Source organism: Leucoraja erinacea, chromosome 1, assembly GCF_028641065.1.
Source record: "Leucoraja erinacea ecotype New England chromosome 1, Leri_hhj_1, whole genome shotgun sequence".
Lineage (NCBI taxonomy): Eukaryota > Metazoa > Chordata > Chondrichthyes > Rajiformes > Rajidae > Leucoraja > Leucoraja erinaceus.
The window spans coordinates 72,226,460-72,250,687 of record NC_073377.1 but is presented as its reverse complement, the minus strand read 5'-3'; the positions used below and the strand labels follow the sequence as shown (position 1 = coordinate 72,250,687).

Genomic DNA, 24,228 nt, shown 5'->3' with positions numbered 1-24,228 from the left:
CCTGGGCCAGCTTACAACTTATATTTAGTCTCAAATCAGGCTTTTCTCCAGTAGATTAATACAGAAAAGCAAGTCTAGGTTTGCCTCAGGTTGCTGTGTATTGAGATAATGGATGACTATAAAATTTGTCTACCATTTGACGAAAGAGGAAACCCAGATTAATCCCAGTAAGGGGTATTGAGATAATGTCCGATGCCTTTGGCGGATGCATGCCTTATGACGGATGCAAATGTGATGCCTGATATGAAAGTTTGATATGCAAGTGTCTTGTACAAATGTCCAATCTGCCTTTGATATGTAAAGTCCAATTGTTTGACCAAATATCATATCTCAAGACAAATTAGCATCTTGTTCCCTATTGATTTTCAATGGACATTACAAAAAAGCCTTTTCTTAAGGAAAGATGTGTGTCCAAAGCATCACAATATAACATGATTTTTATATATCTAATTTACATTAATTTATAGGCCAAATGGAAGGAATTTAGTGCGCCCATTTAAAATGTATTTTAGAACTCTGGATACCTCTGAACTACTCGCTACCATGACTAATGTTTAATGTAAAAATGGTAATGTTGTTTGCTAAGGTGACAAAAAGTAATTTAAAAACTATATAATACCCTATAAAACTAATAATACCTTTTTGCTGTTGTTTTTCAGGGAAGTGGAGTACTGTAGCGACAGCCAAAATCGTGTTGCTGTATGACGATGCTCACTTGACTGGAGTTTCCTTGCCACTTCCATCAGCCAATAATAAGTAAAGTTTTGAACTGGTCTACCAACTGTATTGTGAGTTGTCTGTTTATTAAGAAGCGAACCCGTTTGATTGGTATAAAAGCAACTTTTTCAAAATGACCTTTGCTTAATGTAGAAAAAAGGCACCTTTGTTTGTGTGGCTATTCCTCAGTAATGTATTGAATGAGGAGCTAAATCTTGGAAGGCAGCTTGAATCCACAAACCTTTGACTCAGGAAATGTTTGATCAAGGTCAGCAGTAATTGTCAACCCACAGCCATTTCAGAAATCTGTTAAAAGCCAATTTCCATGTTCAAAAGGTACAAATGGAGAATCTTACAAAGTTCCAGTGCCATTAATAACAAAATGAATTGGGCTTTTAGGTCTGATTCATACCAATGAACTGAACTGTTAATTAACTACAAGTACAAACCATATTTTTGGTACCATCCTCGATTATGATTCAAAAACCTTTAAAACAATAGATGACTCCAAAAACGTCTCTATAATTCACTTACTTCCAAATAAGTCACGCAAGGACCATATAATCCTACTGATAATTGCCGAAGCCAACATAACTAAAGGTCAGTGTTATCTTTGTGTAATAGTGAGGGATATTTTCACTTTAGTAATAAATGGATAAAAGTAATGAAAAATGCACAAATTAATTATTTTAATAAATAATCAAGAAAAAAACATGTCATTGAATAACCAAAGGTTATGTTCAATTCAGAGTGTCATACAAACTTAATGTGTCAAATTCTGCCAGATTAGAAAGAAAACTAGATAAGACAAGTGGTTCTTCGCAGCTCAGGGAGTAGATGTGGACAGAAAGTTCTCATAGATGCTGCCAGACCTGTTGAGCTGATAGGTTCTGGCTTCATTTTAGATTTCCAGCCTTTACAGTTTTTGTTTTGGTTTTTGAGCAGTGCCAAATTAGTGTAGGCCAAGAAATATTTGCATATTTCAGGAGAATAGGAAGGAAATGTGATATCAGTGAAATTGATATATTGCGTTTTGTAATCAAGTCCCTCTCTAGCAAGTAGCAAGAGTATTTAATGAAACTTTTGGATTTAAATAATCTTTCACTATAATTGCAACTTTAAGTTCCAATCAGAAGTTAAAAACCAGAGAAGGGAGAATATAAATTGGGGTTGGCCTACAGGGTAAAAATAGGGCTTCCTTCCCCCAAACAATATCCGGCGACTTATGCAGATAGCAAAAGAGAAATACTTTAGCTCCCACATTGATGCAATGTTTCCATTTTAACCTGCAAATTCACAAAGAACGGTCAAATAATGGAGGTAATCTCCCTAACTCTTCTCCCTCAACTAAAGTCTCCGCAGAGAATAGTAAAACTGTACTACTAAAATAGAAATGGCGATGTCAGCCTATTACGTAAATCAATAAAAACAGTAATTTGTTGAAAAGGTAAACACATTTTCTACCCACTCAAATAAAAAAGGCTGTTTAATTCACAGCATGTTCCTAATATGTGATTTTGAAATTCAATGGAAAACATTGAAATACCATGATTACAGTGATGGTATTAGATTACATAAATCCAATTACAGCAACACTCTGATTGATGAAATGATAGAAAGAAAGTTGACAAAATAATATTGCTTAAGATTATAATTTGTTCACAATTGGGCAACACAATCCAATTGGAATTTTAATCTAATTGAAGTAACTTATTTCCAAAGACAATTATTGGTTCTACACCAGGGCGCTGTGAATACTTCCATCATCATTCCAAAGAGTTAGTGATATTAAGGGCCTTTCCTAAACAATTCTGGGCAGGCTTCATCCTGTGCCACTTGGAATGGCAAGTATTTTTGGAATGGACCTGCAGCCATTAAATAACACCCTGAAGCAGAAGGTAAATTGCACGGTCAAGGAGAGGAATGCAAATTCTATAGTAAAAAAGTCTGCATTCCTGTAAAGTGAAGAATGTGTAAAATAATCATGAAAAAAGCAGCTCTTTGCTGAGAATGAACGATGTTAAAAACATAGGCATTTTCTATACCAATCAATAAAAAAAATGATTTTCCAATAACATGGTAGAGTTGGAGTAGTTACATTCATATAAACGCAACATTGATTTTTGAAGTAGGTAATGAATGGAAGTTGAACAGATTCTAAACAAAAGAGCTGCAAAATACATGCCCAGTTACTACATAATACAGTGCCCTCCATAATGTTTGGAGGGCACTCATTTATTTATTTGCCCCTGTACTCCACATCATTTATTTATTTGCCCCTGTACTCCACAATTTGAGATTTGTAATAGAAAGAAACATGTGGATAGAATGCACATTCGCAGATTTTAATAAAGAGTATTTTTATACATTTTGCTTTCACCATGTAGAAATTACAGCAGTATTTATACATAGTCCCCCATTTCAGGGCACCACAATGTTTGGGACACGGCAATGTCATGTAAATGAAAGTAGTCATGTTTAGTATTTTGTTGCATATCGTTTGCATGCAATGACTGCTTGAAGTCTGCGATTCATGGACATCACCAGTTGCTGGGTGTCTTCTCTGGTGATGCTCTGCCAGGCCTGTATTGCAGCCATCTTTAGCTTATGCTTGTTTTGGGGGCTAGTCCCCTTCCGTTTTCACTTCAGCATATAAAAGGTATGCTCAATTGGGTTCAGATCAGGTGATTGACTTGGCCCCTCAAGAATTAACCATTTTTTAAGCTTTGAAAAACTCCTTTGTTGCTTTAGCAGTATGTTTGGGATCATTATCTTGCTATAGAATGAACCGCCGGCCAATGATTTGAGACATTTGTTTGAACTTGAGCAGATAGGATGTGTCTATACACTTCAGAATTCATTATGCTACTACCATCAACAATTGTATCATCAGTGAAGATAAGTGAGCCAGTATCTTCAGCAGCCATACATGCCCAGGCCATAACAACCCCACCACTGTGTTTTTCAGATGAGGTGGTATGCTTTGGATCTTGGGCAGTTTCTTCTCTCCTTCATACTTTGCTCTTGCCATCACTCTGATATGTTCATCTTCTTCTCATCTGTCCACAAGACCTTTCTCCAGAACTGTGGTTGCTCATTTAAGTACTTCTTGGCAAACTGTAACCTGGCAATCCTATTTTTGCAGCTAATCAGTGGTTTGCATCTTGCAGTCTGTCTGTCTTTTTTCTCTTTTTTGTTTTCTTTTGTCTTGTTGGACGTATGTTTTAGTTTATTTTTAGCTGTGTATGTGTGCGGGGTGGGGGAAACTTGTTTTAGTCTCTTCCTTCGGGGGATGCAACCTTTTCTTTGTCGTATCCTCATCTCCGTCTCAGTCTGCGCTGAGGCCTAATCTCGAGGCTGGCGGCCTCCAACTGGGGCCGACCTCGGGCTCCGAAGGCAGAGCCAGGACTCACCTTCGCGAAGCTGGCTGACTTCGGAGCTATGGTGGTGCTGCAGCGGCGGCACGACTTCGGAGCCTCTGAGGCTTCGACCGCAGGCCCAGTGGACGACAACATCGGGAGCTCACAGGTCGCAGGTTGGTGACCGATTCTCCGAAGCTCCCGCAACAACAGATTCATCCGCTGGACTGGAGGGTGGCAGCTTTGGCCGCCCCGGGCCGCGGAGTTTGAATAGGCCCATTCGCGGAGCTCGGATTTGGCCGCGGGACTTACCATCACCCAGCGGGGGGCACAACATCGAAAGCCTGGATCGCCTCCACGCAGAGGGAGAAAAAGGAAGGAAGAGACAAGGACTTTAAGACTTTTGCCTTCCATCACAGTGAGGAAGTGCCTGGCAGACTTACTGTGGTGGATGTTAAACTGTGTTCATTGTGTGTTTTGTTATTTTATTCTCTGCCATGACTGCAAGGTATGTAATTTCGTTCAAACTAACAAGTTGAATGGCAATAAAGGAAACTTTACACTTTTCTGCGGACAGTGGTCATTGACAAATCCACACCTGACTCCTGAAGAATGTTTCTGATCTGTCGGACATGTGTTTGGGGATTTTTCTTTATTATGGAAATAATTTTTCTGTCATCAGCTGTAGAGGTCTTCCTTGGCCAGCCAGTCCCTTTGCGATTAGTAAGCTCACCAGTGCTCTCTTTCTTCTTAATGATGTTCCAAACAGTTGATTTTGTTGAGCCTAAAGTTTGGCTGATGTCTCTAACAGTTTTATCTTGTTTCTCAGAATCATAATGGCTTCTTTGACTTTCATTATGTTGATGTCCTCATGTTGATAATCAGCAATAACATTTTCCAAAGGTGATGGAAAGACTGGAAGAAAGACAATGTACTGAGAGCTCTCTTAAACCTGCATTAAGGCAGCATTTAAACACACATGAGCAATTACAAACGCCTGTGAAGCCATGTCTCCCAAGCATTATGGTGCTCAGAAAAGGTACTATGTATAAACACAACTGTAATTTCTACGTGGTGAAACCAAAATGTATAAACATACCCTTTAATAAAATCTGACTATGTGCACTTTAACCACATGTGATTTTTTTTCTATGACAAATCTCAAATTGTTGGTGTACAGAGGCAAATAAACAAATGATGGGTCTTTGTCCCAAACATTATGGAGGGCCCTGTAGCTGTCAAATCATGCATATATTACCATGGTGTTGTCCAATACATTTACCATTATTGCTAATTGCAAACTAGTAATTGGTCAATTGGATTCCATTTAATAATACATTTTATTGATCATGTCAGCTCGATATTTACCAGGCAGCCAGATGGATACTTCACCCTTTGTTGGTAAATTGCAATTTGAAAAGCTGAGGAGACTGTTTTTAAAGTGACAATGGGTTTTACAACCTTGATTAATGCTTATTAATCAAATGCCAAATATGTGCAAGGCAGATGAAAATCCAGATCAACACTATAGAAACACCAGCATGCAAAGGTCAATAATTCATACCATGTTTCAAGCTTTCTGAGCAAACTAAACCAAAGCAATCAGGGTGTACCACAAACAGAGTAAAAGCTTCCAACCACATTGAGCGTGTGAATCATTCACATCCGCAGTGTCGTCTTTGACGAGTAATAATTCCTTTACAATCTACAGCAACCCAACGTTAAATTCTACCTGCTTTTATTTTTCCCCAATGGTGAAATTAGACTGTTAGGTCTTCTCTGAGAGAGCGCTGTATGTATGTATGTATTGCTAGATCTATGTATCATTGTATGTAGCACGTTAGTACTTGCAATGATGTAAAGCATTTTGGTCAACGAGAGTTGTTTTAAATGTGTTATAGAAATAAAAATGACTTGACTTGACTTCTGAAAAAATACCAATATGCTTTACTCCAAGACACCAATACCAGGATTATTTGTTTTTACTTCAGCGACAGTGCCCTTAGTCACTCCAATTCAGCTCTTGCAATTTTGAAATTGTTGGCACGTGTCCTTGTGATCTCTAAACTTGAAATTTAGTTTAGTTTATAGTTACAGCATGGAAAGAGACTCATCGGCCCACCGAGTCCACCCTGAGCATTGATCTGCCGTATACTAGTTCTATATTATCCCAGTTTCAAATACTATACACCAGATGCTATACACTCGCTTCTCACAAATCTGATTGATTGTTTTGAAGATGTGACTAAAAAGATCGATGAGCTGTAGATGTGTACATGGATTTCAGTAAGACATTTGATGGTTCTGCCAGGTAGGCTGCTCTGGAAGATAAGATGGCATGGGATTCAAGGAGAGATAGCTGAATAGATAACAAATTGGCTCCATGGAAGGAAGCAGAGGGTGATGGTGGAAGGTTGCATCTTGGACTGGAGGCCTGTGACAAGTGGTGTGTCTCAGGGTTCAGCGCTGGGACATTAATGTTTGTCATTTACATCAATGATTTGGATGAAAACATACAGGGCAAGATTAGCAATTGCTGATGATATAAAAGTGAGTGGTTTTACAGATTGTGAAGATAGTTGTGAAAGATTGCAGTAGGATCGGGATCGATTGGCCAGGTGGGCTGAGGAATGGTTAATGGAATTTAATACAGAGAAGCCTGAGGTGCTGCATTTTGGGACGTTGAACAAGGGCAGGGCCTACACAGTAAATGGTAGGCCTCTGGGTGGTGTTGTGGAGCAGAGGGATCTGGGAGTACAGGTGCATGGTTCCTTGAAGGTCGAGTCGCAGATAGATAAGGTGGTCAAAAAGGCTTTTGGCATTTTGGCCTTCATCAGTCAGAGTATTGAGTATAGAAGTTGGGAGGTCATAAGTTGTATAAGTCATTGATGTGACCGCTTTTAGAATATTGTGTTCAGTTCTGGGCACCGTGATATAGGAAAGATATTGTGAAGCTTGAAACGGTTCAAAAAAGATTTACGAGGATGTTGCCAGGACTAGAGGGTGTGAGCTATGGGAAGAGGTTGAGTAGGCTGGGTCTCTATTCTATGGAGCGCAGGAGGATGAGGGGAGATCTTAGAAGTGTACAAAATCATGAGAGGAATAGATCGGGTAGATGCAGAGTCTCTTGCCCAGAGTAGGAGAATCGAGGACCAGAGGACATAGGTTCAAGGTGAAGAGGAAAAGATTTAATAGGAATCCAGGGGGTAAGTTTTTCACACAAAGGGTGGTGTGTGTATGGAACAAGCTGCCAGAGGAGGTAGTTGAGGCTGGGACTATTCCATCGTTTAAGAGACAGTTAGACAGTTAGATGGATAGGACAGGTTTAGAGGGATATGGACCAAGCGCAGGCAAGTGGGACTAGTGTAGCTGGAACATTTTTGGCCAATGTGGGCAAGTTGGGCCGAAGGGCCTGTTTCCACACTGTGTCACTCGATGACACTAGAGATAATTGACAGAAACCAATTAACCTACAAACCTGCATGTCATTGAAATGTGGGAGGAAACTGCAGCACCCAGAAAAATTTCCATACAGTCTACAACTGTAGTCAGAATCGAGCCCAGGTCTCTTGCGCAGGATGACACTGCCATGTTTCAAGCATACTGACACACGATTAATAGACTAATCCAGTCTCGTCCTTCCTGCACCCAAATTCTATTGTCCAAAACACCCACCTATTTAAAACTGGGGTACCCCTTCTTCAACCCTTTCTGAAAAAAACGTGCTTTTTGATTAAACCTTAATTAATTTCCTGTTATTTGGTAAGACTGATCTGTCTGAAGAAGGGTTTCGGCCCGAAACGTTGCCTATTTCCTTCGCTCCATAGATGCTGCTGCACCCGCTGAGTTTCTCCAGCATTTCAGATTCAATTTAATTGTCATTGTCAGTGTACAGTACAGAGACAACGAAATGCATGACAACGAAATGGGTGGTTTGTGTACCTTCAATTTTCCAGCATCTGCAGTTCCTTCTTAAACTCCTGTTATTTGGTATTCCATTAGATCACATCATGAACCAGTACTACCTTTATGTATTATAATTGGGCAGTAAATATTAAAAATATGATTCACCTGCTGGACAATTCTGCCCAGCAGGTGGACTGGATTATAATGGAAAGAGAGGACTGCTCTCCGTGTAAAATAGGAGCGACTCTCCTCTCACCAATACATCTGAATAACAAAAATTATAATAAAAATCCAATTATACATAGCACAATTAGAACATGGAAACAAATAAAACAGAATCTAAAATTAAGAAACCTATCTCTTTTAATACCAATAGTTAATAATCCATCGTTTAAACCATCAATTATAGACAAATCATTTATACAATGGGAAAGAATGGGAATTAAAACGCTCGGAGATCTGTATGAATTGGGAAAATTACTATCATTTCAACAACTACAACTGAAATATGATTTGAAAAATAATCAATATTTTAAATATCTTCAAATTTGTGATTATCTGAACAAATACACAAAAGACTATCATAATATTCCTACAGACTTACTGGATGAAGCAATGAAGACAAAGGCGGAATCATCGAATCTAATATCGTACTTATATAACATCATCATAAACATAGAAATACCCACAACTGATGGAATTAGAAGACACTGGGAACAATAATTAGCTATAAAAATTTCAAAAGAGAGCTGGGATAATCACTTATTACAGGTGCATAAATGTTCGATCAACGTACGACATACTCTCATCCAATTCAAAACATTACATAGACTATATTATTCAAAAACTAAAATAGCTAAACTCTTCCCTAATGTCTCACCCATTTGTGATAAATGTCTGTGTCAAGAAGCTACCATAGCGCATTCTTTTGTTTTTTGTACAAAAATACAAAAATTCTGTAATGAAATAGTTGACATCTTTACAAAATTAATTAAAATAAAACTGGTACCAAAACCAGAATGGATTATTTTTGGAATATCGGAAGGTAACCCTGAATTAAACGTGTTTCAGAAGAATTTACTCAATTACGGGCTAATAATGGGAAAAAAAGCTCATACTTAAAGGTACCAGGATCTGGCAACGGGGGTAAAAAAAACAACAAAACAACAAAAACAAACAGACTTGGTTGGTAGTCCCTTTCTGCGGAGTTTAATGTTATAATAGAGCGATTGCTTCTCCTTTCTTTTTCCTTCTTTTCTAGGGTCTACTTTCTTTACTACCTTCTCTAACTTCTTTTCTAAGGGGCTTTCTTTTCTCAACACTCCCCTGCATTCACGACTCTTGCGCACTTTCCTTACTCTCTCTACTTCTATCTTTTTCTTAAAGCTCAAAAAATGAAGCGGTACAAAAAATGTATTAAGACATATGTGTTGTGTAGTATTGTAACTTACCGTACTTCTAATAAAAATTAAATTAAAAAAAAAAAAATTAAAAGAAAAATGAACCAGTACTACCATAACTTGACAAGGATGTCATTTGGGAATCCATACTGCTTGCAATTTATGAAGTATTCCCACACTGAAGTCTCATGTTTACTTCGAAGGTTTCAAAGGTCTTTTATTGTCACGTGTACCAATTAAGGTGCAGTGACATACGAATTACCATGGGAATAAATCCCATTATTTTACCTTAAGGTATCAAATCAATAAGTGCTGACAGTACATTTTATGATAGATGCAAGTGCTATAAGGATTTTGAAGATGACTAGCAGCCTGACAAACACTGCATTATGTATGCCCCGTCTGTAGGGAATGCTTTCTTCCCACCTGCTCTTTTCCACAATATCAATTTGTTCCCCTTCTATCCATTAACTTGCAGTCAATAGATCCATCGCATCCAGCATGATGCCACCACAATGTGCCAACTCTTCTCCTCTCCCCTTCCATCTTTCTAAAGAGATCACTCCCTCCATAACACCTGGGTTCAAATCTTCAAATGTTATTGATAGCACCCTTTCATCACCCCAACACATTTTATTATTTCACAAGCATTAGAAGTCACTGGCATGGCTTGCTTTTGTCACTCCATAATTTCTTCAAAATTAAGTGGTTTACTGAGATATATCAGAGGGAAGTTAATAAACAACAGTTTAGGAATTATTAAATGACAATCCCTCAGCAGCTTCCCATACAACCATACTTTCTTCCCACCATTCAAAATCCTGAATACACCAAATGAAACATTCATTTAGTTGTATTTCTTTCAATTCACTGTATTATAGTTGATGCTCCAGACACCACCACCCGTGCAGTGAGATGGTCAATTGTAAATTTACTGACCACTTTGCATGAAACATAATTTGCAAGCATAAATCAAAACCTTTGAAAAGAATAATATGTTTTTAATATTCCAAGTCTAACAATAGACAATAGATGCAGGAGCAGGCCATTCGGCCCTGCAAGCCAGCATTCACTGTGATCATGGCTGAACATCCACAATCAGTACCCTGTTCCTGCCTTCTCCCCATATCCCTTGACTCCGCAATCTTTAAGAGCCCTATCTAACTCTCTTGAAATCCAGAGAATTGGCCTCCAATGCCTTCTGAAGCAGAGAATTCCACAGATACACAAATATTGGTGAAAACGTTTTTCCTCGTCTTCGTTCTAAATGGCCCATCTCTTATTCTTAAACTGTGGCCTTTGTTCGGGATTCCCCCAACATGGGGAAAATGTTTCCTGCCTCTACCGTGTCCAATCCCTTAATGTTTCAATAATACCGTGTCCAATCCTCTTAAATGTTTCAATAAGATGCCCTCTCATCCTTCTAAATGCCAGTTTATACAAGCCCAGTTGCTCCATTCAATCAACATATGACAGTCCCTCCATCCCGGGAATTAACCTGGTGAACCTACTCTGCACTCCCTCAATAGCAAGAATGTCCTTCCTCAAATTTGGAGATCAAAACTGCACACAATACTCCAGGTGTGGTCTCACTAGGGCCCTGTACAACTGCAGAAGGACCTCTTTGATCCTATACTCAACTCCTCTTGTTATGAAAGCCAACATGTCATTAGCTTTTTTCACTGCCTGCTGTACCTGCATGCTTTACTTTCAGTGACTGATGAACAAGGACACCCAGATCTCGTTGTACCCCCCTTTTCCTAACTTGACACTATTCAGATAATAATCTGCCTTCCTGTTTGTGCAGATTTGCTAATGTTACTTATAATCCCTTCACCTAAATCATTATTGCATATTGTAAATAGCTGCAGTTACAAAACCAAGCCTTGCGGTACCCCACTAGTTACTGCCTGTCATTCTGAAAGGAACCCGTAAATCCCTACTCTTTGTTTCATGTCTGCTAATTTTCTATCCATGTCAGTACCCTACCACCAATACCATGTGCTCCAATTTTGCCCACTAATCTCCTATGTGGGACCTCATCAAAGGATTTCTGAAAGTCCAGGTACACTGCATCCATTGGCTCTCCCTTGTCCATTTTCCTAGTTACATCCTCAAATTCCAGCAGGTTAGTCAAGCATGATTTCCCCTTCGTAAATCCATGATGACTCGGACCAATCCTGTTACTGCTATCCAAATGTGCGGCTATTTCATCTTTTATGATTGACTCCAGCATCTTCCCCACCACCAACGCCAGGCTAACTGGTCTATAGTCCCATGCTTTCCGTCTGGGTTCGGCGTCGATGTTCCATCATCCCGGCCTGAGGGCCTGAGCATCGGGCCGACCGTGGCGGTGACAGCGGGTGCTCGGGAGACCTCGACCACGGGTGAACATCTGGGAAGATCGGCGGGGAGGCTGGCTGAAATATGGTACCTTCCTCAACTTTGGTGCCACTGTGTTGTGTTGTGGTTATGTTGTGTCGTGGACTTCTGTGTTTGTGGTTTTTTTTAAAATTTTAATAAGTTTTATTTATTTATTATTTATTTTTATGATACTTGACTGTAAGGAAAATTCATTTTGTTGTCTCAAATATGAGATAATGACAATAAATTGAATACAATACAAATTTTCCCTCCCCCGCCTTTCTTAAAAAGTGGGATAACATTAGCTATCCTCCAATCCACAGGAACTGATCCTGAACCTATAGAACATTGGAAAATGATCACCAATGCGTCCATGATTTCTAAAGCCACTTCCTTAAGTACCTTGGGATGCAGCCCATCAAGCCCTGGGGATTTATCAGTCTTCAGTCCCATCAGTCTACCCAACACCATTTCCTGCCTAATGTGAATTTCCTTCAGTTGCTCCATCATCTAGGTCCTCTGGCCTCTTGTACATTGGGAGATTGTTAGTGAAGACAGATCCAATGTACCTGTTCAATCAGTCTGCCATTTTCTTGTTCCCCATAATAAATTCACCCGTTTCGGTCTTCAAGGGTCCAACTTTGGTCTTAACTATTTTTGTCCTCTTCACATACCTAAAGAAGCTTTTACTATCCTCCTTTATATTCTTGGCTAGCTTACCTTTGTACCTCATCTTTTCTCCCAGTATTCCCTTTTTAGTTATCTTCTGTTGCTCTTTAAAAGCTTCCCAAACCTCTGGCTTCCCACTCATCTTTGCTATGTTATACTTCTTCTCTTTTAAACTGTCCTTGACTTCCCTTATCAGCCAGTCGCCTCTTACTCCTCTTAGAATCTTTCTTCCTCTTTGCTGATCCTGCACCTTCTGCATTATTCCCAGAAATACCTGCCATTGTTGTTCCACTGTCATCCCTGCTAGGTTGTCTTTCCAGTCAACTTTGGCCAGCTCCTCCCTCATGCCAACATAGTCCCCTTTGCTCAACAGTAATACCGACTCTTCCAATTTCCCCTTCTCCCTCTGAAACTGTAGATTAAAACTTATCATAGTATGGTCATTATCCCCTCATGGTTGCTTTACCTCGTGTTCCCTTATCAAATCCAGTTCATCACCTCCAAGCGGTTCCTTTACCTCTAGTTCTCTTTATCAAATCTGGTTCATTGGACAACACTAAATCCAGAATTGCCTTCTCCCTGGTCGGCTCCATTACAAGCTGCTCTAAGAATCCACCTCGGAGGCATTCTACAAACTCCCTTTCTTGGGGTCCAGTACCAACCTGATTTTCCCACTCTACCTGCATCTTCAAATCTCCCATAACAACCGTAGCATTACCTTTGCGACATGCCAATTTTAACACCCGATTCAACGCACCAAGTTTTCATAATCTTCAAAGCTGTTTTAAAAGGATTGCACTGGAAACTGCCTTCGTCCATTAAACCACTCTCATATCAAAGAGCATACATTTCTATCAATGGTTCCTTTTGAAGAGTGTTTCAAATTGATCTTGATGTTTTTCTGTTGGGCACAGGGCACCAGCCATCAAGTTTTCAAGTTAAAAAAAAAAAATAATTTCCTACAATACTGATTGATATATTGGTTTCAAAGATAGTTCAGTGCAGATGTATTTCCTTAGATTTTTGAAGGTGATTGCGCAGAAGGTGGAGTGAAAGCAACTTATGAGATAGAAACGTCAGCTTAAGAAAGAGTTCAAATTTGCTATTAAGCAAGTATTGGGGGGGGGGGGGTGGATTCCTATTATTACCCCATCCAAAAAGCAGCAGCCGGCAAAACCATACTGCCAATCTCCCAAATGCTTGATGTATGTATGGGTTGTACGCAAGTCGGGTGCTTGTAAGATGTGGTGGGGGGGTAAGACCTATATATTTTTTAATCTTCTATTGAAACCTTAACTGTGAAATAAAATCTAATCAAACCTAGCTTGATTGATGGAGAATTCTAGCCGCTGAAAGTTTCTAACTGAGATGAAAGATTAGTTGCTGTGGAACGATGCCAAAGAGTATAGAATGTACATAATTTTGAGATTAGACAATTCTCCCACATCAGCAACCAATCATACTATTCTCTCATGGGAATGAGGCCCTGCAAGGTCACCCCTACATCACATTTAAAGCATGCTTTTCTTTCCTATGAATTTAGTCATTGGGGAAGAAAAAACCAAAAAAGGATAAATGGTGTAAATTTTCAAGAAAATACCATGTCATCAGGATAAATGACAGATGTATCCAACACCCTGTGCTTGAACTTTTTCTTCATTTGACTTGAAAGTTAGCTAACGTTTTCTTTTACTTCTTCAAACAGGAAAAACCAGAGCAATCTTGCGCTCACCCTATTCTCAACATCCTTTTATAGACCATTTGCACAAAGATCTCAGGTGAAAACAGATATTCTGTTTGAAATCTGCTCAACATGAAATGTTCACCTGATGAACAGCTTTATGTTAATTAATGGCAATAATTTGAAGTTGATAATTTGAATCCACTATCTTATAAAAAATGTTAGCGTTGAACATTTGAGCAAGATTCAGATTACGATAGGGGCATTTAAGAGACTTTTAAATAAGCACATGGATATGCAGGGAATGGGGTGGGGGGGGGAATCTGGATATTGAGCAGACAGAGAAGGTTAATTTAATTTCACATCACACTTGGCATAGATATTTAGAGCCAAAGAGCCTGTTCCTGTACTGTATTGTGTTCCAATCTACTTTATATTATCAATTGGGTTAACTCACATACTAAGCCAGCATATTTACATGTTTTCTTTCATAGAAAATAGGTGCAGGAGTAGGCCATTCGGCCTACGAGCCAGCACCGCCATTCAATATGATCATGGCTCATCATCCAAAATCAGTACCCCATTCCTGTTCAACTCATCTGCCATTTCCTTGTTCCCCATAATAAATTCACCCATTTCAGTCTTCAAGGGTCCAATTTTGGTCAAACAGGTACTTTGGATCCATCTTCACAAAGGAGGACACAAACAATCTTCCTGATGCACTAGTGGCCAGTGGACCTGGGGTGACGGAGGAACTGAAGGAAATCCACATGAAGCAGGAAATGTTGTTGGGTAGACTGATGGGACTGAAGGCTGATAAATTACCAGGGCCCGATGGTCTGCATCCCAGGGTACTTAAGGAAGTGGATCTAGAAATTATGGACACATTGGTGATATTTTACAATGTTCAATGGATTCAGGATCAGTTCCTGTGGATTGGAGGGTAGCTAATATTTAAGAAAGGCGGGAGAGAGAAAACAGGGAATTAAAGACCAGTTAGCTTGACATTGGTGGTGGGGAAGATACTGGAGTCAGTCATAAAAGATGAAATAGCGGCACATTTGGAGAGTAGTAACAGGATTGGTCCGAGTCAGCATGGATTTACGAAGGGGAAATCATGCTTGACTAATCTTCTGGAATTTTTTGAGGATGTAACTAGGAAAATGGACAAGGGAGAGCCAGTGTATGTAGTGTTCCTGTACTTTCAGAAAGCAGTAGATAAGGTCCCATGTAGGAGATTAGTGGGCAAAGTTAGGGCACATGGTATTGGGGGGGGGTAGAGTGGTGACATGGATAGAGAAGTGGTTGACAGACACGAAACAAAGAGTAGGGATTAACGGGTCCCTTTCAGAATGTCAGGCAGTGACTAGTGGGGTACCGCAAGGCTCGGTGCTGGGACCGCAGTTATTTACAATATATATTAATGATTTCAATGAAGGGATTCAAAGTAACATTAGCAAATTTGCAGATGACACAAAGCTGGGTGGCAGTGTGAACTGTGAGGAAGATGCTATGAGAATGCAGGTTGACTTGGACAGGTTGGGTGAGTGGGCAGATGCATGGCAGATGCAGTTTAATGTGGATAAATGTGAGGTTATCCACTTTGGTAGCAAATACAGGAAGATTATTATCTAAATGCTGTCAAGTTGAGAAAAGAGGAAGTACAATGGGATCTGGGGGTCCTTGTTCATCAGTCAATTAAAGTAAGCATGCAGATACAGCAGGCAGTGAAGAAAACGAATGGCATGTTGCCCTTCATAACAAGAAGAGTTGAGTATAGGAACAAAGAGGTCCTTCTGCAGTTGTACAGAGCCCTAGTGAGACCACACCAGAGTATTGTGTGCAGTTTTGGTCTCTATATTTGAGGAAGGACATTCTTGCTATTGAGGGAGTGCAGAGTAGTTTCACAAGGTTAATTCCCAGGGTGGCGGGACTGTCATGCAGAGAGAATGGAGCGGCTGGGCTTGTATACTTTGGAATTTAGAAGGATGAGAGGATATCTTATTGAAACATATAAGATTATTAAGGGTTTGGACACGCTAGAGGTAGGAAACATATTCCCTACATCATATTGACTACTTTCTAGTGGACATTAAATTAATACCCTTCACAATTAATCCTAAATAACATAATAGTACTATTTCTGATCATTCGCCGCTAACCTTCTCCTTAAAACTAGAAGGAAAGTTTAATAAAAAATCGTTCTGGAGGTTTGCTGTAAATACTTAAAAATCAAATCAGATAAAGGTGAATTGTTAATGCTTCCAAAAGACATTAATGAAAGATTTGCCCAATTTTATCAAAACGTATACACATCCAAAACATCAACCGAAAGCAGAAAAATTACTAACTTCCTTGATAACTGTAAACTTCCAACAGTTATTCCGCTGGAACAAGAGGGATTAGGAGCACAGATTTCAATTAAAGAAATAGAAGAGACAATCAATTCACTGAAGAATGGTAAAACACCAGGACCAGACGGGTTCAGAAATGAATTTTATAAAAGATTTTACGAGATAATTTCCCTGCGTTTATACAATCTCTATACATACGCATTTAAAGAACAGACATTACAACAAACACTAGCTGAATCAACTAACACACTTATACCCAAAAAAGATAAATATCTAGAAGACCCGGGATCATACAGAGCAATCGCCCTGTAAAATACAGATCAGAAAATACTAGCGAAAACGTTGGCAAGAAGATTAAGTAAATACGATAATAAATGAATACATTTGGATCAAAAGGGGTTTATACCCAAGAGACATTAGTTTAATAATTTGAGACGCCTTTTTAACATAATGTACTCACACAGAACTAAAGAAGATGTATCAATTATTTCATTAGATGCAGAAAAAACATTTGACCAAGTAGAATGGAAATACCTTTTCACAGTACAGGTGCACAACCTTTTATCCGGAGTTCCGGAAACCGAAAAGCTCAGAAAACCGGACATTTTTCCAGGATGTCGCCAGCACACCAAAGCTCGCGTTTGGCGCCAAACTTGACCCGAAACGACCCACGGTCAACCCAGGTCTGTACTACTGTAGCGGCTGCCTCCTCCCCGGAGACTGGGGAGACACTTAAACATCTGTAAATCATTGCTTAAATGTTAGTCAGTTAGTTTGGAGGGCTTTTATGTGAAGGGGAGGGGAGGGTGGGTGGGTGGGGTGAAGGGGGAAACTTTAATTCTTAGTCCCCTACCTGGTCGAGAGAGGCGGGGAGCGGGCAATGCCTTACCGGGTCGCCGTGCAGTAAGCTCCGGAGCTCAGTGGCCGCCGACTCCCAACATTGAGCGCCGGTTGGAGCTCGACCCCGGCAACTCTACCCCCTGCTGTCTCCTCCCATCCCCCAGCCTTCGGGCTCCTCCTCCTTTTTCCTTTCTTGTCCCCGTCTACCCCCGCCCCCGATCAGTCTGAAGAAGGGTTTCGGCCCGAAACGTTGCCTATTTCCTTCGCTCCATAGATGCTGCTGCACCTGCTGAGTTTCTCCAGCTTTTTTGTGTACCTATGGTTTAAAAGAAAATCTTGAAGTCCCTGTCACTCTCTCATTTTGTAAATGGCCAAAGACTATAGTTTATACAAATATACAGTTAGTCAGGAGAGAAAGGAAGCTTGGCATGTTCCCAATAACTTTTACCAGCTTCCACAGATGCCCCATAGAATGCATACGTCAGGTTGCATCACAGCTTGGTTTGGAAATAGCTCTCCCCACGACGGCAAGATAGCACAGAGTTGTGGATGCAGCCCAGTCCATCACATGGACCAGCCTCTCAACCACAGATTCCATCTACATTTCATGCTGCCTCAGGAATGCAGCTCAGGACCTTTAATGCACTTGTCATTCTCTCTTACCCTCTTGCATTCGGCAGAAGATACAAAAGTTTGAAGGCAAGTACCACCAGATTCAGCAACTGCTTCTTCCCTACGGCTATCAGATTACTCAATGGCCCTCCCATAAGCTAGGATGGAGTCCCGACCTTCCAACCTATCTCATTGTGGACGTTGGACTTTTTCTCTGGGTCGGGAGATTACAATCTGTTGAAGTGGCAAAGGATATCCAAAGTGTGTCAGCTTTAAGTGGGAAGGGACTGGATTGGTAAGAAAAAAAGTAATAAGCTAGTGAAACATGAGAAGGCTGAAAGTCTTCATCAGACAGTCCTCCTTGCAAATTTGGGCCAAAGGAAAAATGTTAAAGCCGTACAAGGAAGAAATTTCAGTTCAACTTAAGAGTGACTAGATGTGAGGAACAGCAAGGCACCGATCACCATTGCAATTTTGACTCTGCTGAAAACAGGTCTCGTCCGGGGGGACTCAACCTTCTCTCCACAAGTGCCTGCGTGTAGTAAAATATGTACTGAGTACTCTGTTTGGGGTTGGTAGGTCAGGTGCTTGCTGGAGTTCAAAGTGGGGGTGGAGGAAGAGGGTAATTTGAATGGTCACAGAAGTCTAGTGTGGACAATTTCAATGAGGCTGCACCACACATTGGGTCTATTAGTTGAAGTTCAGCAGTTCGATTTCAGTTTGGCGGAATGTCTTGGGAGCGCCCAAAGCCAGGCCATTGCAATCCAAGTTCCCCATCACTGCTCCAAACACAATTGCATGGGAAACATGAGAAATAAATTATACAGCACAGTGGCACAGCTAGTGGAGCTGTTGCCCCACAACCCCAGAGGTCCAGGTTCAATCCTGGCTGGGAGTTGTCTGTGTGGAGTTTGGATGTTCTCCTATGGGTTTCATCCGGGTGCCCCCAGTTTTCTCTCACGTGAGAGTTTGTACATTAATTGGCATCTGCAAATTGCCCCTAACATGTAGGGCGAGGATGCAGAAGTGGGATAAAACAGAATTAGTGTAAATGGGTGATCAATGGTCCACCTGGGCCTGCTGGGCCGAAGGCCTGTATTCAGACTGTGTCTCTAAATTGAACACATTCTTACCATGAGACCCTGATGCAGAAGGCCAAGGGTGGCTCATGCCAGGTAATGCTTAGTCTAATTACCAGGAACGAAAATAGTCCTTATTCTTTTTCATTCTGGAAAAGGCATCAGGTAACACTTGACGAGAAGAGTAAATGAATTTCTAGCTGAAAGTGAAGGGACAAGATGTCAGAGGCTGGAATCTGGAGCAACAAATGATATGTTGGAGGAACTCGGTGGCCCCAGCAGCATCTGTGGAGAGAAGTGAACGGATGATGGATCCGGACCTGAAACATCAACTGTCCATCTCTCTCCACAGATGCTGCCTGACCTGCTCAGTATCACCAGCAGATTATTGTTTTAGCTCCAGGTTTTCATTCCCTTAGTTAACCATATAACCATATAACCATAGTTATACAATTTTAACCTTTCCCTAGCACACTCCTCCGTGCCAGCGTGCCTGAAAACCACCACTATCATCCCGGTGCCCAAGCAGACAATCATCAACTCCCTCAATGACTACAGGCCCGTTGCTCTTACATCTGTAGTCTCCAAGTGCTTTGAAAGGCTGGTCCTAGGTCACCTTAAATTATCTCTCCCCCCCTCACTCGACCCACACCAGTATGCATATAGGGCTAATAGATCTACAGAGGATGCCATAAACACTGTCCTCCCTGCTGCACTACAACACCTAGAGGAGAAGGGGTCATATGTCAGGATGCTTTTTGTTGATTACAGCTCAGCTTTTAATACAATCATACCCAGCAATCTGATCACAAAAATGCTAGACCTTGGCCTCAGCAGTCAACTGTGTCGGTGGATATTGGACTTTCTCAGTGAACGCCCACAGACGGTGAGACTTGGACCCTACACCTCGACATCCCTGACCCTCAGCACAGAAGCACCGCAGGGCTGTGTTCTCAGTCCGCTCCTCTACGCCCTGTACACACACATGACTGCTTGCCCCATCACTCCGCAAATAGGATCATAAAATTTGCGGACGATACAACCGTGGTGGGGCTCATCTCAAATTGGAACGAGGTCGCCTATAGAGAGGAGGTGCACATACTTTCTGAGTGGTGTGCTCACAACAATCTCTCTCTGAACACAAAAAAAACAAAGGAGATCATCACTGATTTCAGGCAACATAGAGCGGAGCTCAGGCCACTGGAGATAGGGGGCGAGGAGGTGGAGAGGGTGCCTAGTTTTAAATTTCTGGGGATCAACATCAGTGAGGATCTTAAATGGTCTGTGAACTCTGCTGTAGTTGTAAAAAGGCGCAACAGAGACGTTACTTCCTCAGAACACTGAGGAAGGCCCATCTGCCTACTAAACTGCCAGAGTCTTTCTACCGCTGTTCGGTAGAAAGCATACTGACTTACTGCATAACTGCCTGGTTTGGGAACTGTTCAGCAGCTGACAGAGCAGCTCTCTAGAGGGTGATAAAAACTGCCCAGGGTATCATTGGACTCCCCCCACCCCCTCTGGAGGACATTTACCACTCCAGATGCCGCAGCAGGACCTGTAATATCGTGAAAGACATTACACATCCTTGTCACCACCTTTTCACACTGCTGCCCTCAGGAAAAAGGTACAGGTCGCTAAAGTCATGCACTGCCAGACTCAAGAACAGCTTTTACCCATCAGCAATCCTGGAACTGAACCCTGTCTCGGGAGCGGGTTATGGGGAAGGAGGGGGGGTGGGAGACGGTGTTAATTCATGTAAATGTGAATCCATGGGTGGGTTTGGGGAGGGAGGGAGTGTAAAAAGTATGAGTATGTGAATGTTTGAAGTTCTTTTAAATGGAGAGACACAGTAATCTTGTTGTATGTGACACATGCAATGACAATAAAGCATTCTGATTCTGATTCTGACAATCACAATGTCATGGAGCAAATCAGCACAGAAGACGCAAGCCATTTCCTTAAAAGGACGAATCATTTCAAAATGTACTGAATACGGTTTACAAAAGACCTATATTTAGTCACTTTTCATCAAAATTGTTCAGATCTAACATATTAGCAGAAACGAAAACAAAAAACCTGCCTGTAACAAAATCTGGCAATCAACTATAGCCATTAGTCTCCAAAAATTGTATACTCTAAGATGTTATTGTAATACATTTGCTTTGATATCACTCAGTTCAACAATGAATTTTCTTGGCTTTGCAACATTAAATGGCTTTCTGAAATTCTATTTGCCGAATGCCTTTTCCTTCCTTGAAATGATTAACAGCTAATGTTCAACAGCCCGACAAGGAACTCCAAATGTATTTGGATAACATTATTTTTGCTGTGGTAGATGCAAATTTTCAAAGAAAGTGCAACCCTGTAGTAACTCTGCAGATTGCTGTGTCCCCATTCACCCACTGCCTTCAGCCTTCTTGATGGTAGAGCTTGGAGGAAACCAGAGTTTCCCAAGTAGCTGCAGTTCATTTTATAGATGATACATACGGCATCTATGAGGAAATGAATTACAGTTGTAGACACAAAGCAATATGGCACAGATGAGGACTTCAGGAGATGTGATGAGACAATAGCAAAAACAAGGGCAAAAATATATTCCCTTTGTGGTGCCGCAGTTTTGATTCAAAGCTCATCACTGGGTCAATTTTGACACCTAAGTTTGATCAATTCACTTCAGTTTCAGATTGTTGCCAAAATCATTAAGACAGTCAGTGTCCAGGGAGCAGCTTGTGGTGCAGGTCGTAGACAATGGCTTCAGTCTTCCAAACATTTGGGAGTTAAATTTACCCATCTGTTACTGGATTATAGAGTCATTCAGCGTGGAGACAGGCCAATGTCTTATATAACTGTAACATGACCTCCCAACTTCTGTACTCAATATTCTGACTTATGAAGACCATTCTGACTGATGAAGACTAAAGCCTTTTTGACCTCTCTATCTACCGGTGATGCCACTTTCAAGGAACTATGTACTGGCACTTCAAGATCCCTCTGCTCCACAACATTCTCCAGAGCCCTACTATTCACTGTGTAGATCCTGCCCTTGTTAAGACTTCCCAAAATGAAACACCTCACATTTCTCTGCAGTAAATTCCATCAACCATTCCTCAGCCCACCTGCCCAACCCATCAAGACCATGCAATTTTTGACAACCATCTTCACTATCTACAATGCCACCCACTTTAATGACATCTGCAAACTTGCTCATCGTGCCTTGTACATTCTCATCCAAATTATTGGCATGGGTGACAAATGATATAGATGATATAGAGACAGGCAATCTGATCATTGAGGTGGTTGAGGGTTCACTAGAAATCATGTCTTCATTCGACTGAGTGTTATTGGCTTACACATGAAAACTGAAATGCTTTGGATGATCTTCGTTGGGGAAAAAAACCAAGGAGGTAAATCTCCGTCATCTACTGCAGACTTAGTTGGTCAAGAAATTGAGACAATTATTTCCCTTATTTCTCCATAGGGGTGGGGGGAGGTGGGGATACGAAAGGAAAAAGGAGGAGGAGGAGCCCAAGGACTGAGGGAGAGCTAGGAAGGGGAGGAGACAGCAAGGGCTAACAAAATTGTGAGAATTCAATGTCCATGCCACCAGGATGCAGACTGCCCAAGCGGAATATGAGGTGCTGTTCCTCCAATTTCCGGTGTTGCTCACTCTGGCTGTGGAGGAGGCCCAGGACAGAGAGGTCGGATACGGAATGGGAGGGGGTGTTGAAGTGCTGAGCCACCGGGAGGTCAGGTTGGTTAATGCGGACCGAGCGGAGGTGTTCGGCAAAATGATCTTTCACTCAGGTATCGAACCCGGCATTCGGAAGCCACGGTCACGCAACTCGGGAAGGGCTGCTGTTTTTTCACGCGGTTTCGCTTTCGCGCGGCAGTTGAGTGCTGACCACCGTTGTGGCCAGACGTGTTGTAAAAACCTGTGAGCTACGAAGCAATTTTCAGAATAAAATAAGTCACAAAACATAGTTGTCGTTCTTGCGACCGCCAAAATATAAATGGTTGTAAATTAGCAACTCGATCACATAAGTATAGCTACCAAAATTACCATGATCATCATTCATTCTTTTCTTTTCAGAAAAAGGTCTGTTTTGTCATGGAAATTATTACTTTGCCATCGCGAAGGTGCAACAATATAAGCAGGCACTGCACAAAGGGATCAAAGTAGCCACTGAACCAGAAAAGTGAACAAGGAGAATGCTAATAACATGGAATTCAACAAAACACTGTCCAGATGGGTAATGTACAAAGATCTAAGAAATGACAGATGCTTCAAGTTACAATTTTAAACCAATTCTGTCAGAAATGGTAACAAATTCTATTGTTATCAGATATATATCGGACAAAAAAAACATTAATTTCAATTCTTATCTATAGGCTTTGTTTCAAACTTCAGCTTCGATATTCAATTCCTATGTCAGCTCAACTTGTAGACATATTAACTGATTGCAAATAATTAAGTGGATTAAGAAATTAGAGGTTCAAGTCAATCACCTTGATCCTTGAGCAAAGCACAAAGTGCTGATGTAACTCAGCAGGTCAGGCATCATCTCTGGAGGATAGGCATGCGCGGATTTTCAGGTCAGCCTCTTATTCAGACTGATTTTAGTGCAGGGAGAAAGCTGATAAAGAGCTGGGGGCAAAGTAAAGCCTGGCAAATGATTGGTGGAAACAGGTGAGAAGGGATTAAAACACAAATGGAGAGCAGGAATCACAGAGGAGTAGTGAGAGAGGGTCTCACACAACTCCTGTCAGTGAGAGGAATAGAACTTCTTCAAAGTAGACTTACTTTGAATGATTTAACGGTGGTGCAGTAAATGGAAACACATGAAACTGCAGATGCTAGAATCATGAGCAAAACAAAGTTGATTGAACTGCTACAATAATGCAGTTTTTTTTATTTCTGTCAGGAATTATTCTGGCAATTTTTCCAGCCAGCCTACATGTCTTTTCACTACCACTGCTGTTGTGCAATGAGTGCGCAATACTTTTAGAACGCAGTCAATAGATTTTAAGGAGACAAAACTACTGGAGAAACTCAGCTTGTGAGGCAGCAACTATGGAGCGAAGGAAATAGGCAACGGTTTGGATCGAAACACTTCTTCACCCGCTGAGTTTTTCCAGCATTTTTGTCTACAATAGATTTTAATCAACATTTTCATGAAATTAGCACTAACTTGTTTCCACAAAAGGCAATGTAGTTTTCACAAACGTTCTGTGATACTGGACCTTCTT

At 41.0% G+C, this 24,228-nt stretch overlaps 1 protein-coding gene across 6 annotated transcripts in view; it reads right to left on the bottom strand.

Moving 5' to 3' along the window:
• Positions 1-24,228, bottom strand: part of apbb2b (amyloid beta (A4) precursor protein-binding, family B, member 2b) — a 276,260-nt gene that overhangs the window by 230,934 nt on the left and 21,098 nt on the right. The gene's annotated exons all lie outside the window — the stretch shown is intronic.